We start from the raw sequence: 16281 nt of genomic DNA, 5'->3' as shown, positions 1-16281 counted from the left end.
GGCTTATTTTTCCATAGAATAGATTCCCAGCTGAGGCAATACTGAGTTGAAAGGTATGTGATTTTCAATTTTAATATCTGTTGCTGGATTTGTTTATAAGGCTATAATAAATAACATTTCTACTTGCAAAGTATGAGCCTACCTTTTATCCTATGATTTACAAAGAGAGTTACCTCTTCTTATAATTTGGTTCAGCCCTATAAGCACAAGGAACATGTTATTTTTTAAAACAAGCAGTCAGGACTACCAGTGGGGGCTAAGCCTCAGTCAATATGTTCATTGGTTCTCTGGATTTACTCGTTTGTAAACTACCTATTTATTTGTGATATGCTTTGTTCATCTTTCAATTTTTTCTCATCATTTTTGTATCAATTTGTAAGAGCTTATTTTATTCTAACATTGTTGTCTTATATATACTATGAATTTTCCCCTCAATCATTTATTATAGACTTTGCTTAGATAGATTTTGCCATAAACATGTGTCTCAACTTTCATATAAAATGCCTATAGAATTTTTTGTTTTTGCTTTGCCCAGCAGAGATTTTTGTCTATATTATATAAGCCTTCTAAGTTCCTCAATTATATATAGGTCTACATAGTCTTTAAATGTTTATATTTAAATATGTAATTCAGCTATTGCTTTTCATTTTGTCAAAATAAAATTCAGATTTATTTTCCTTCTGGAAGATTACCAACTGTGTTTGAACTATTATTAAGTAAAACTATTATTTCCCAAATGAAAAAAAAATACCTTTATGATAGCTTATATTTCTGGGTTCTCTATTTTAATTCATGACTTATTTTTCTCTATTCTAATGACAACACTGTACTGTTTTTATTGCTATGTCTTTATGAAGACATATAAAAGCATGTCTCTCCTCACTATTTTTCATTTTAATAACCTCTTAGCTGTTTTGAGATAATGTATTCTTTCATACCTAATTTTTTTAAATGTTATCCATCTTGAAAATATCATGTTATTGGAAGAAAAGATTTCACCAAAAATATTTGAAAAAGCCACTCCAGGTGAATGGAGAAGTGGTAATCTTAAAAAAATAAGCCAATGGTTTCTGCCCTGGGTCTAATGACCAGTCAGCAGAAAGAATACTTGAGAACTACTGGTGCATTCCTTCGTTTTAACTGAAGGAAAACTTATCCTTGTGTTCATCAGTGCAAGTAACTGTTCGGCCTGATACTCACTTTATCTGCTAGAATTGCTTTCAGATATTTAAGACGTTTTGGAACAATTAATTGCAAATGAGCATGCAGTCTGAGAAAGTATTTGGAGAACCTAATTTTTGTTTACTTCTAGTCCCAAGGCTTTCATTAAATCTGTGTGTGTGTGTGTGTGTGTGTGTGCGCGCGTGTACGTGTGTGTGTGTATGGTGTGTGTGGTAGATGAGGGGCGAAGTGAGGAGTCGGTGGATCAGAAGGGAAACCAAAGACTGAAGCAGAGGAAAGAACAGTAAGTAGGATTTAGTATGAAAATTGCTTTCATTTCCCTCCTCTATTTGCATGCATTAAATAATTCCATAAATTTTATTTCCGTAAATATAACTGACATTCCACATTTACCTTTGATCTTAGTTCCGCTAGCTCCTAAACATGTCCCTAAGCACTACAGAAGTCATCCATGAAGAGAAGCACTAAATGCTGCTCTTTGACATTTTGTTGTTTTAGGAGTCTAATTCCTTGGCAACAACATCAAGACAAATAAAGTCATTCAGCTTTTAATCACGGATGATATAAATCATCATGTCAGTTAACTCTAGGGTCCATAAATCTCTAAAAATGTGGATTTATGACATAGGGAGGCAATTTACCAGTATTGGCTTTTTCAATTTGATTAGAATGATGGGCTATGATAGAACAGATTTTTGCAATTCTGCTTGCAACCATACCAAAAACCAAGGCTCTCAAGCTCACAGTCTGTTGGTGTATTAAGTATCAGCTTCACGTTTTCCCTGTTCAGACTAATTGCTTCTTTAATCTGTGATTGCTGACACACATGTGCAGTTGTGCAAGTTAATAAGAAAGAAGATGATTCCGATACTTTTCAGTTTCATTATATTCTGTTTTTAATTGTCTTCACTGCTAAGGCGCCATTATTTTATTTGATGGTTTAATAAGCAGGAAATCCAACAATAAAATTTTAGTGTTTAAGATAGCTATGGGTAAACATTCAAAGTGCAATATACCCAAATAGACCCAAGGCCAAATGGATTCATTTAAAATATGGATAATGTTGTGAAGAGTGGTAGAGTTTTACCCCCACAGGAGTTTGCTCTGGTTTGTCTTGCTTAGCTTTTCAGACCACCTATCAGTAAACTTTAAAAATCTGTTCTTTCAAGTTTCCATCCACTTACCCTAATCTCGTAGCAAGCACACACGCACGCACGCACGCTGAGTCAAGTGCCCTGCAGCTGACTGATATGCTGATGCATTTTTAGAATGGAACAGAGTGAAGCTAAACCAGTGCAGTGGCTAAAATAAGAAACCAATTTAACTCCATTGTAAAGACAGTCACCCAAATCATCTCCCCCAAATAATTCAAAATGTTGGCCTGCAATACTGAAAACACATATTTGTTCTTTTTTTGGCATGCATTTTTTTTCTAATGTACATCTCAGTCTTTCCCTCCTACTCACTGAGGATCTCATCATCCTCTTGTTCTAGAGGTTTCTGAGCTGTTATTATAGCCACACTTTCACATGATGCCTCTGTTAAGTTTGGTTCAGCATTTCCATTATAAAACCCATAAGCTTCCAGAACAGACTTATTATAACTGTCTACGTGGGAAAAAAAATTGCTCCCAGCTGAAACTTAGTATATATTACATTCACTTTCAGTCCAGAAGGCACTTGTCTTCTTTAACATATTATAAAATAACATTTCATACCATCGCTTTTACTTTCTTTAGTTTCTTCTGTCACTATGATAACATGAAAGAATAAAGCAGGGAAGCAAAAACCATGCATCTCACGTTTTGCCCCTTTTCTCCAAGACATTGCTCCTTTCCCATTTCCAGCCTAACATTAAAGTGTCAGGTTTCAGCAGAGTATCTCTGAAGGTCCCTTTCACCAGATCAGTTCTGGCTACTGTTAGACTGTTGGATTATAGGGATTTGGTTAATCAGGGGACCTTACAGGAGGGTTTTTATTTACCCACACGCAGGAGCAATCATAAATTAAAATAGGTAAAATATAAAACACTAGAAACATTCTAAAAATAACTTCAGCATAAAACATTAAAAAATACTATGCCAATTCAAGCAACCTCATTTTTGTATTAAGTATAATTTACATGAGGTTTGTTGAAATTATTTCTCTATCTGATTTTGGGGAAAAAGAGGAAAAGGAGAAGGGAAGTATAAGCAAGCTTCTAAAATGAGAATTTAACTACTGAGTAAGGTTACAATTTTCTTCCTTTAATAATAGCAGTTAGGTAAACATTATTTTTAACCTGACTTGAACCTGAGAAAATTTTTCTACTGGTTAAGTAAACATTTGGATTCCTAGTATGTCTTCATAATTAACAATATATCAATGTAATCAATGTTAATTAAACTCCCGCTCCTGTGACTAGTTCTAAGGAGGAAATACATCACCTCTAGTAGATACCTGTAGGAGAGAAGGTGTGAAGGAAGACCTGCTCAGACAAGAGGTTAATGGGGAGCCAGGGGGCAGTTGGAAAAACTGTAAACTGATAATCCCCGATCTAGACCTAAATTGCTACACTTGGCACCTATCTTTTTCTGGCTCCACTCTGATAGCCATTCCTATTTCTATGACTCCCCACTGAAGAGATGATTTGTAGAGGGCTAGTGCAGGTACTTCATGATCCAGGGACCACTTCTAACTCTGCATCTGCCAAAAGCCACTTTCCTCCTGAGGCAAAAGATGCCGTGTCCATTGATACTCACTTCTTTGTTCAACACTTTGGCCAAGGGAAGGAGTTCTGTATCTGTAACCAAGGCTAATGCAGAAGCCAGTGCGCAAGAGAAGCTGATATTAGCATTCTGCTGTGATAGGCAAGTTGATTCAAACAAGTTTCAACACAAAAGGCGGGCATCTTCAGCATCCTGCAGGAAAATAAAATGGAGAGAACGAATACTTCACTGTAGATAAAAAAGAAGCTATTTGAATATCCATTTCTTCTTGCAGACTATCAGATGATATAGAAATCTATCGAGAAGCTTCTTTGAGAACCCATTTCAGGCCCAGCACGTGCCAAGAGTTGAGGAGCAAGAGGAAGATAACCTGTGTGCCCTGCAACAGTTAACACCCTCCCATGTGGAACCATAAAATGTCTTGAGTCTCAAGTCAGATGATGCTTTATAATCATTTACATGCTACAGATTTGCTATTAGATGCTAATAAATAACTGCTGAAATAAAAAGCAACATATTTGAATTTTTAAGGAGGACTGCTAATCCCTAAAATAATAGATCAGGTTGACACTTTCTATATAATATGGCATATAATTTGCTTTCACAGAAAGAAAATGAGCTTTGAAGCCAGGAAGACCTATCTCTGGTAATGTACTAGGTATGTCAACTTGGCAAGCAACTTTGAAATTTTCGGGGTTAAGCTTCCTCATCTACATAAGTGGGAAGGAGTTTCTTCTGCCGATAGATGTTTTACAGATAATTAAATGGGTTAACATACCCCAAAGACCCAGGATGATAGTTGGCACTCCCTGTACTTGCTTCTGAAAACAGAAGATGAAGCCTCTCCACTCAGCTTATCCTTGCACTGTGGTGATAAGAAAGACAAGCAGGTATGCCTGGGTGGCTCAGCTCCTTAAGCGGCTGCCTTCGGCTCAAGTCATGATCCCAGCGTCCTGGGATAGAGTCCCGCATCAGGCTCCTTGTTCAGTAGACAGCCTGCTTCTCCCTCTGCCACTCTGTCTGCCTGTGCTCTCCCTCTCTCTCTCTCTAAATAAATAAATAAATAAATAAATAAAGACAAGCAAACCAAAGAGTATTGTCTTTATTTTCATTTGCTCAGAGGAAGGGAAAGCATTGTCTTAAATGTAACTTCTAAGACACCAAAGTATTGTGTTTTGAGTCTTTTGTTGAAAATGAAAACTGACCAAAGATGAGTCCCTAGTATCTGAAGAGAAGATTATACTATACTTTTAAAAGTCAGAACTCATTAGAAGCCACACACTCCAGGAAATTTACACTTCACACTTGTTACTCATTTTTATCTTGCTCAATCCTGACTTCAAAAAAAAAAAAAAATCCTCTGTGAACTTAACTTAAAATTTGAGGACTTTATCATGTTAAGTTCCCTAAAGCACAAATCATGGTCCTTCTTTATCTCTTATAACTGCAGAGTGACATCAAGCTTAAACTCTAAGTTACCTTTAGATTTCCATCAAGAACCAAGCAGAAATAGTGGTGGATACGGAGCTGGCCGATTGCACCTGTGAAATGATCAACCCGCACTCCAATTTACTCTCATTCCCCTTCTCCTCAGGCTTTACCAATCATTTGGCCCTTAATGGGTCTCTTTTGCTGTTTATCACTCTCTATCCCCATCAATTTTCATTGCTCTCTACAGCTTCTTTATCACTTTTTGTTGTCAAGAACATAACTACTTTTGGATCAGATGTTTGCCATAAATTCCTGAAATAGACATCTAGCTCATAAAGAATAGAAATGAATAGGCTAGTTTTAAATGTCACCGGTAGATAGTTCATCTCAGTAGGCGTGATTGTTAATACTTTCACATCTCGAGTTCAAAATTGAAATTTTTCCAGTGCCCTAGGCATAATTATTTTCCTCCAAATGACTTGGAAGCCAGTATTACAGCATCCACCTACACATTATATTTGACCAAAACACTGACATAAAGCAGAATCACAAAAATATATTTACGGACGCTCCTCAGTGTTGGCAGCCTTGATTTCTTAGGAAATATCATCTTATTCAGATGGAATAAAATTTGATACTATTGGCAATTACTGACTTCTGCTTTAGATTAATGTCTACATGTGCAAAAAAAAAAAAGGAGTTTTGTGATTCCAAATGTTGAAAAAAATGGCAATGACACTGAAACTTTATATACCACATTTCAGCTGACAGCACAATTTAGGGTTGAGTTACACACCCTTAAAATGAAAGCTTCCAGTAGAAATGCTGACAGGCCCTTTACTTATAGGGAAGTATTTGCCTCTAGAATAATAGCAATATATTATATTTAAATGGATCCTTTTATAAAGCACTTTAAAAACTGTCAACCTGTACCTCCCCTTCCTATACACATGTATCTCTCATGAAAGTCAATAGAAAAGCTATATATCTATTATTTATTTAGTTAGTTATTATGTATTTATTACATTTATGAGATTCACCCATCATTTATTAGCCTCTGGGCACCTTTGCAAGTTTCAGAGCTAAAAAAAATAAGAAGGCAGGCTGTGTCATTATGATTTGCAAGTTATTCTAGACATCATGAAAACAAGACATATTGCTTCCGGCCTTATTATCTTAGAAGTTCAACACACCTTCAAAAACATACATTCATCAGAAAAGAAGCACTTAGACTGATGTCGCTCAGAATTATTTCATATGTTACAAAAAGGAAGCAAAAGTAATACCAAATCAAAGATATTTTGTATATTTTTTAATATTTATGTGTTCTCAAGTGTTGTTACATAGAAGTTGATATAATTGGGATGTTATGAAGAAGTCTATACTATTAACTTATTAAATTTTCTATATATTTTTCTCAAAAGAATTCACATTGCATCACTATTATGCACTTGGCCTTGGATAGGTATAAAACTTCAATCTTAAATTGAGTATTGAGCTAAAGTCTCTAATAGGACTAATAGCCAGAAAGAGTGCTCCAGCTCAAAGACATTTGATAATACAATTAAATTTAGAGTTTATCTAAGAATGTTTTCTTCATATCAAATATTTTGATCCTAATAGATAGATTAATAGATTACATGGTTTAAAAAGAAAAAAAAAATGACCCCCCCTCCCCAAGATACTCCCTTTTACCTCTGTTCACTTAAAATCTCTAGGTCCATCCAGGAGAGATTCCAGATCTGATTTCCACTTCGGTCTCCTCCTAATTCTTTCATTAAGAAAGTACTAGTGTCAGGATGTGGAGAGATTGAAATGGCAAGATCCAAAAAAAGGTTATAATTCCATGCCCCCAATATTTACATCAATGTAGTAAGTGACCTTGTGTTAGTTAGACATAGTTAGCATCCTAATGTCTTCGGCAGGAGAGTAACCTCCTTTAGCTGACAATAAGTATGTTTAAGTTTGAGATTTTGGAATAACAATGTCCTATAAATACAAGGTACACGCACAGTATAAAAATCCTCTATGTGTTCTTCTGTCTTTACTGGTGGAACCCATTGATCAGGACCTAAAACACATTTGTTTTTCTATTGCAACCTCACACTCAGTCGAAAAAAGCTTGTCCTTATCTCTGATTGCCTAGCTCTAAACCAACCACTATATATTAAACTAAGCCTGGAAAAAATGTCCTGCACTCCTGATCACTAGCCAATCAAGATCTAAATATAACTCCCCAGGAGTAGAGAGCAAAGCATTAATTTGCTATATTTTGGAAAGTTCTTAGCAACTCCCTGGTTCAATTTCTTTAGCTTCAAGTACAGAGAAACTCCTCCAGTGCAAGATGATGAAATGCATTTGCAACTAAACCTAGCCCAGAACACTTGTAGAAAAAGATTAGACATTTGGTTTTCAGATGGTGGAAAGATAGATAAGTGAGGCAATTATGTAATGTAAAATGAAATAATCTTTAGGAAACCAATGTTTATATTTTTCCCAGATTTTCCCAGAAAATCACATTTCTAACTGGAAACAAATGTGAAGTCATATTTAAATTTAATATCTAAAGATGTATGCATCTGTACAAGGTATTTTGATTACTTGCTTGTGATTTGTTAGAATGATAGCCCAAGGGCTATACCATAGTTTGTATTTATCTCTGAATTTGATTACTTTCAGAATAATTTTATAAATAGTAATATTAAACACTTCAAAGCACTGAAAACATGCCAGATACAAAGAGAGAGAGATGATCCTCGCACCCGCTATCCCTACCCAAACTTAAAAATTAGTTTCTGATGAGGGAGTTTTCTGTTCAGGAACAGAACCTTTCTGTTCTCAGACAGGAACTTCACCCCTTTCTTCTCACGTAGTATGTACACCTTCAACCCTCAATGCCAAACCTGATTTATGAAGGCTGCAGGCATGGGGAGGTGTGTTGATATTAGTGGAGAGATTTACATTTCCTCTTCTTTCTTCCCTTTTAAAACATTCTCTTACCTTCTCATGTCAGTCATGCAGGCACCTTTTTGACAAGGGACTTGAAGGGAAGTGACAAGTATGAGAGTAGAAGATGCTGGATCAAAAAAAGACTGAAGTTTTATGAGTACTTCCTGCAATTGCAGATGTTCATTTAAAAATAGAAGTGCATTAATTATTGTAAGACTATTTAAGGTATTTGCATTTTATTTCTCAAAAAAAAAAAATAGTAAGTGAAGGCAGAAGGCAAGGTGGGAAGAAGTCAAAGTTGATAAAGAACGGTTGTCCGGGGATTTTATCTCTTAAGGGACCTTATATTGCACAACAAGTGGTCAAGGGGAATTTCATCCTATTATCTTACAAGTGCAGGAAGCTTTGCATTGCAGCCTCATAGGGTGCTCTCAGTTGGTCTACTGCTATTCCCCAGTTATTTTTACAAGCCAAAGATACTGTTACTCTGGTTTTCAATAGTTGATTACTGCTGTAGACAAAATGGATTCTTTGGGGGAAAAAATGGTAAGGGGCCCAATAGCCCTTCTAATTCTCTTAGACAAGTTTTGTCAAATGCTTCACTTTAGAAGATCATTAAGTCTTTCTGAATTTTCATTTCTATTATAGCTGTTGGATGATTGCCTAATTCCTGCTAAATTGAGAACCTCTGTCCCATTCTTTTTTATGTGAATGTGGACTATTCCTTTTTTTTCTTTAGAGGGGACAGTGAGAAGGGAGGAGCAGAGGGAATTTCAAGCAGTTTCACTGGGCCCCACATGGAGCTTGATCTAAGGACGTTAAGATGATGACCTGAGCTGAAATTAAGATTAGGCCGCTTAACCCACTGAGCCACCCAGGTTCCCCAGGAGTATCAACTTTTTAATCTAAGCTGATTAAAAAGAGATGGCTCTCATTTCTGTTATATGTGTATGTGCCACATTCCTCATTATGCCAAAGCACTCTGGAAGCTCTTCACTGCCAGATCCCATCAGTCCTACTTGGAATATGTTTATCATTTTACATACCATACAGTGTTTTATTGCTACTGTTTATTTACTTATCTGTCTTCCCTGCAAGAATATGAGACCAGGGCAAGAGAGAATATATCAGTCTTGCTTATTATTTTATTGCCATTGCCAAACAGAAGACTTGGCACAGGGTGTCATTCAATTAATTTTTCCTGCACAAATGAATAATGGATTTGTCTTTGTTAACATGGTTGTCTTTGTTATGTACCAACTGTAACAGATCAACAGAGTTTACAAGAAAAATAAGTTGTCCACAATGAACCACCAAACATTGTTTAAAAAAGTAGATGGAACTCTGCATTTGTGAATCTGAATTATCACTTGTGAGGTTAAAATTCTATAAATTTCATTCACTGGCAAATACAATTGGAAAGCTAACAGCCAGAGTTTGAAGAAGATTTTATTAATCACGACATTCTGTTAGAGCAAGCCTCTTCTGAAACCAAAGCCAATAAATTATAGACATAGCTAATAAGGTCAGGAAGCTTCTAGAACCAAAATCCTGAGAATATTCTCTAAAGCTACAAATTACTTTTAACCAGCTTAAGTAACTGCTTTATAAATGGATAGTCCCCTATAAATAGTTATTCCAAAATAGATGTTTGCCTTGTCCCTCTGGAAACACTAACTGTGAATTCCCTCTTGCCTTTTCATACCCTCCCCTAAAGAACTCAAGTCCCCTTTATATTTTATACAACAATGTATGTGAAATAGTTAGAGTAAAAACCCAGGCTGTTGTAACCAGCAAGGAGTGTTACATACTATTACACTGCGAGATCTATAGATTGCCTGTTATTTTAAATGTTATTTAAATTATATTCCCAAGGAGATAAATTTCAGCTTTTAACTCTCCATCTTCTGAAAGAGGCAGAATTTAACGCTCCTCACTGCCTCCACATGCTGAGAAAACAAAGATGTGAAGCAATGGTCAGAAAGGACAGGAATAAAAGCAGAAATTCATAAGGACTATACAAGCAAAGTTAGTCTAAGATAATTGTTCTCAGTGTGAGGTTCCCAGACCAGCAGAGTTAACCTCAACAGGGAACTTGATGGAAATGCAAGTCCTTGGGTCTCATTCCAAATCTACTGAATCTGAAAGCCTGTGGGTGGGGCCGTCAATTTTTAGCTGAACAAGACACCAGGGTGATTTTAATGCATGCTGAAGCTTGAGAACTTATCTTCTAAGGTGATAAATAAGAAAAACAAGTTTTTTTCCAAAACTACATTGGCGACATCAAGTGACCTGCCCACATAATTCATTAGGATTCTATTAATAACAGAACTTAGTAGAACTGCAAATGCGCTAATTAGATATAAGAAAGTGTCCATATTAGGGCAATTGTGGGTAGAAAACACATGTAAACACATACAACAGAAAGAATGTCAAAGGAAATTACCTTATCAAGGATCACTTGACACTGATATTATAATTGCATTAATCTTTTTTTTTTTAAGATTTTATTTATTTATTTATTTGACAGACAGAGATCACAAGTAGGCAGAGAGGCAGGCAGAGAGAGAGGAGGAAGCAGGCTCCCTGCTGAGCAGAGAGGCGAATGCTGCGGGGCTCGATTCCAGGACCCTGGGATCATGACCTGAGCCGAAAGCAGAGGCTTTAACCCACTGAGCCACCCAGGCGCCCCTGCATTAATCTTTTTAAACTAAATACTTTTTACTGATATTGGTGTAAGAAAATTTTATTGACAATGCACAAAAGTTACTGACCAGAAAAAAGTTGAACATTATATGTATACTAATTAATAAATCCCATTAATTAAAAGATATATTTCAAAAGGAAAGGGAAAAAACAAGGTACACTCTTTATACTACATTTAACTGTGAAAGGATTAATATTACGAACATAAAAAGAACTCCTACAAATCTTTTTAAAAAATAAAAACATGGACAAAACAAATGAAGTTCATTTGGCCAAAAAATACACAAAGAAATAATTACACTTTTAATTAGGAAAGTTAGAAACACAATAAGATACCACTTCCCCCTATTCATTGGCTAAAATTAAGAAGATTATCAATATCATGTCTTGAAGGAGAAGACATTAAGGAGAAATACATTAAAAGATCTCTTTATATATTGCAGATATGAATGTGATGGTTGCAAATTGTCTTATAAACAAGTTGAGATTATCTTTACAAACAAATGATAACAAACTATGGTCCTTTTATGATATTTGAAAACAATATGTCCTTTAGTCATGTAAAGATGTTCAAGAGAATGATGAACACAAAATTTAGTATAGTGGTCATCTCTATGAGGAAGCTGAGGGATATTGAGGAGGACACAGGCAGCAACCTCTTCGACTTCAGCCGCAGCAACTTCTTCCTAAATACCTCACCAAAGACAAGGGAAGCAAGGGCAAAAATGGACTATTGGAACTTCAACAAGATATAAATCTTTTGCGCAGCAAAGGAAACAATCAACAAAACCAAAAGACAACTGACAGAATGGGAGAAGATATTTGCAAATGACATTATCAGATAAAGGGCTAATTAATATCCAAAATCTATAAAGAACTTACGAAACTCAATACCCAAAGAACAAATAATCCAATCAAGAAATGGGCAGAAGACATGAACAGACATTTCTGCAAAGAAGACATCCAAATGGCCAACAAACACATGAAAAAGTGTTCGAAATCATTCACCATCAGGGAAATACAAATCAAAACCACAGTGAGATACCACCTCACACCCCTCAGAATGGCTAAAATTAACAAGTCAGAAAACAACAGGTGTTGGCAAGGATATGGAGAAAGGGGAGCCCTCCTACACTGTTGGTGGGAATGCAAGCTGGTGCAGCCACTCTGAAAAACACTATGGAGGTTCCTCAAAAAGTTGAAATAGAGCTACCAGGGTTAAAGCCTCTGCCTTTGGCTCAGGTCATGGTCCCAGGGTCCTGGGATCAAGCCCCACATTGGGCTCTCTGCTCAGCAGAGAGCCTTCTTCCTCCTCTCTCTCTGCCTGCCTCTCTGCCTACTTGTGGTCTCTGTCAAATAAATAAATAAAATATGAAAAGAAAAAGAAAAGAAAAGAAAAGAAAATAGAGCTACCCTACGACCCAACAATTGCACTACTGGGTATTTACTCTAAAGATACAAATATAGTGGACCAGATGGACACATGCACCCAAATGTTTATAGCAGCAATGTCCACAATAGCCAAACCATGGAAAGTATATATATGCAATGGAATACTATGCAGCCATCAAACAACCTGAAACCTTGCCTTTTGCAACAACGTGGATGGAACTAGAGGGTATTATGCTAAGAGAAATAAGTCAATCAGAGAAAGACAGTTATCATATGATGTCTCTGATATTAAAAATTTGAGAGGCAAGGTCGGGGGTCATGGGGGGTATGGAGGAAAAAAAATTTAACAAGATGAGATTGGGAGGGACACAAACCATAAGAGACCATTAAATTCATGAAACAAACTGAGTGTTGCTGGGGAGTGGGGATAGGGACAGGGTGGCTAGGTTATGGACATTGGGGAGGGTATGTGTGTTGGTGAGTGCTATGAAATGTGTAAGCCTGATGATTCACAGACTTATACCCCTGGGGCAAATAATACATTATATGTGAATTTAAAAAAAAAAAGGAAGCTGAGAGATAGTGGAGAAACACAGTTTTTGTGAATTAATTGTTCTTTTAATATATTCAGTTGAATACTCATTATGTTACTTAAAAACAAGAAAAGATATTTAATATAAAAAGAAGATAATGCATGCAAGAAAGATGATGGTGTGTAATGAACTAAAGATTATGATTAAACTGACTGTAGATTTCTGAGGTTCTTAATAAATGAGAAATAAGGAAAAAAGTAGTAGGAAGGAGGGAAGGAAGGAATGAGGAAAGGAAAAAAGACAGGAGAAGGAAGGAAGGAGAAAAGAAATGAGAAAATAGTTTGTTCTGAATTTTTTTAACCACCTAGGGTCAGGATTTTCTAATTCCTTAAGAAAAGTTGGAAGGTGAACATGTTGGGCCGGGGACGGAGGGGGGTGGGCAAAGGTACATAAAAAAGCTCTGTACCCTCTCAAATTCATTGTGAACTTAAAACCACTCTAAGAAACTATCTTTAAAAATAAAAATAAAGGGGCTCCTGGGTGGCTCAAATGATTGTACATCTGCCTTTGGCTCAAGTCATGATCTCAAAGTCCTGGGAGGGAGCCCCAAATCAAATCAGGTTCCAAACTCAGCAGGGAGTCTGCCTCTCCCTCTCCCTCTGCCTCTCTCCTTTCCCCTCTGCCTCTCTCCCTTCTCATGCTCTCTTTCTGTGTCTCTCAGTCTCAAATGAATAAAATCTTAGTAAAATAAAATAAAGGTAAAAAAGCCACAAAAAATTTCACTATTTTTTATCAGTCCATATTAAATCTAGTCTGTGTTAAGTCTAAAATAAACTGCATATCATTTATGGTATGGATAAAGGCATTATTAAATATATTCCTGACTAGATTGAATTTCTATTTTGACCAAGTATTAATGAGAAATGAATCCTCTACTGAGAAAGAGCAAACCGATCCCCTTCTATAGGCCATGAGTTAAGAGTCTGGAGAACAGTGACAAAAAGAAGAGAAAGTATGTTGAGGTAGATTTACCATCAAGCTACTACTAATGCTTCAGCTTTAAGACTCCTCATGTGAACAGGTCATTAACAATTGTGGTCAGATGTCACCGTGAGCCCTACAAAACTAGGGTATTTTAACCAGAGTCCATTAGCACAGCTAGTTCTTTCCACTCTGAATTTCCCTCCTGTTGGGAGAGTTTGGAGAGCCATGACACTGTGAAAATCCAGTGAAAGAGAATTTTGGGTGCATATTCAGTGTATCTAGTGTAATATATTTTTGTGATTTCATAGTCCTTTCAATTCTTATTAAGTTGTTGCTAGCTACCCCAGTTTAGGAGTATTCTGGGAATACTCCTATTACCTCCTATATTGATTCCCTTGCATCTTGACATAGAGCTATAGGAATGTTTCCCCCAGTGCCCTGCACCAGGAATAAGTGGTAAGTAGGGAAGAAAGAAGGTTTGAAAGGTGATGTGTCAGAAGCCAATCTATGGGAAATTCTTGCAGTCATTGGAGAGTAAAAGTATAAAAAGAGGATTCAGTTCTCATTAATACCTAGTCAAAATGGAAGTTTCATCCTATCAGAAATATATTTAAGTGCATCATATACAAGTATAAATGTATAACACTTTTTTAATGAGAATCACATAAAATAGAATGTATTTCCATATGTTCCTTTGAGATCACAAACCTGTAATAACATTATAAACTATAAACATACCTGTATGTGAAATTACATATTTATGTACCCCAATATCAATAAAAATTAATCATGATAGAAGAAAGAGTAAATTGTCCTTCTATAGATAGAGAAGTGATATTATTAAATCATGGACATATAAAATGCCAAAGAGAAGGCAGCCAAAATATGTGGGGGAAAAGGATTAAAAACTTGTGGCAGAGAATTAATTAAGAAAAATGTTAGGTTGTTTGGGAGTTCGTGATGTTTGTGGTATGTCTAAGCTTTTGAAAATCTTTAATTTGGTTTATTTCTGTTCTCATCTTAAATAATTTTATTTACTTTTTGACCTAGGTTTCCGTTCATAAATTCAATTATTTTAAAAAAGAGAGCCAACCACAATGTATAAGTTTCACCTCTTTTAAAATCTGGATAAACCTTCAAAGTACAAGTAGCATAATCTTTCTACTCATCCCAACCTAAAACACCCAACCATTCCTTCTTCCTCTGCTTTCCTTGGCTCTGAATGTGTTGGGAGGCAAGACATATTGATAAAGACACCTGATAACCAAGACACCTGATAAAGGCCACTTCTTTTTTCTTTACTGACAAAAGTTTAGGAAAAGATATAAGAAAAAATGAGATGGAAGAAAAGAATAAATATACCCTAGTATGTAACAAGTATGTAACAAGTATGTAACAAGTATTACATTAATGACTATATAAAATGAATGTTTTCTGATCATATTGTTCACAAAATAAGAGACTATGAAAACCAGAATAGATGATTAAAGACCATGTGGTCCAAACCTCCATTATTGTGAGGCTAGCCAGTCTTTATAGCTGGAGACAATGAGGGACTTCCCCCATCTCTTTGAACTAGAGAAAGTAAGTTAGCCCTGTAAGTGATATTCTGTGCATCCCAATTTCCCATGATGAATTTAATCTATTTTCCCCATAGAAGTGTCATTAAAAATGACATGCATATACTCTATACCAATCTTCACTTAGAGCTGCATTCTGGATAAAAGGTATATTAAATAGATATTCTAGATGTTTTCTTAATAGACACTCAACCATTATGCATGACTTGACTTTTTATGGGAAAATGAATTCTGAGTTGCAAACAATAGATTTACAAAAGACCTTTTGAAACAAAACCTTTTCCTCAATCAGAATTTGAAGTGTCTTATTGTGCTTCTTACCTCCTCTCTTTGTACCTCAATTTCCTTGTCAGTAATACAGAAGCAGTAATCTAACTTGTCTCCCAGGGAGAAGGTGAAAAATGAGTGGGATAATTAAGACCTAAAATCTAAGAACCGGTTCTATTTTTTCTGAGTGCTCAAGGCCACACATGTGTATGTGTGAGTAAAATCTTAGGAAGAAGTAGTATCTTTTGGTTAATATCAGGCCCTGAGAACACAGTTTTTTGTTTTGTTTTGTTTTTAATGTAAAAAGCTCATTGGTCACTGAAACTTGGGATTTTGTTTCTAATTCTGGCTTCCTCTCTCACTTTGCTTTGGTTCAAAGAGATGGGGAAAGGCCTTCCATGTCTCCAGTCCAATATTTGGACCACATGGTCTTTAATCATCTATTCTGGTTTTCATGGTCTCTTATTTTGTAAGCAATGTGACCAGAAAACACTCATTTTAAAAAGATACTAAAGAGGGTGCCTGGGTGGCTCAGTGGTTTAAGCCTCTG

Source organism: Mustela putorius, unplaced genomic scaffold (genome assembly GCF_011764305.1).
Source record: "Mustela putorius furo isolate JIRA1106 unplaced genomic scaffold, ASM1176430v1.1 tig00003834_pilon_pilon_pilon, whole genome shotgun sequence".
In the NCBI taxonomy this organism is placed as follows: Eukaryota; Metazoa; Chordata; class Mammalia; order Carnivora; family Mustelidae; genus Mustela; species Mustela putorius.
This window is presented reverse-complemented; position numbering follows the sequence as displayed.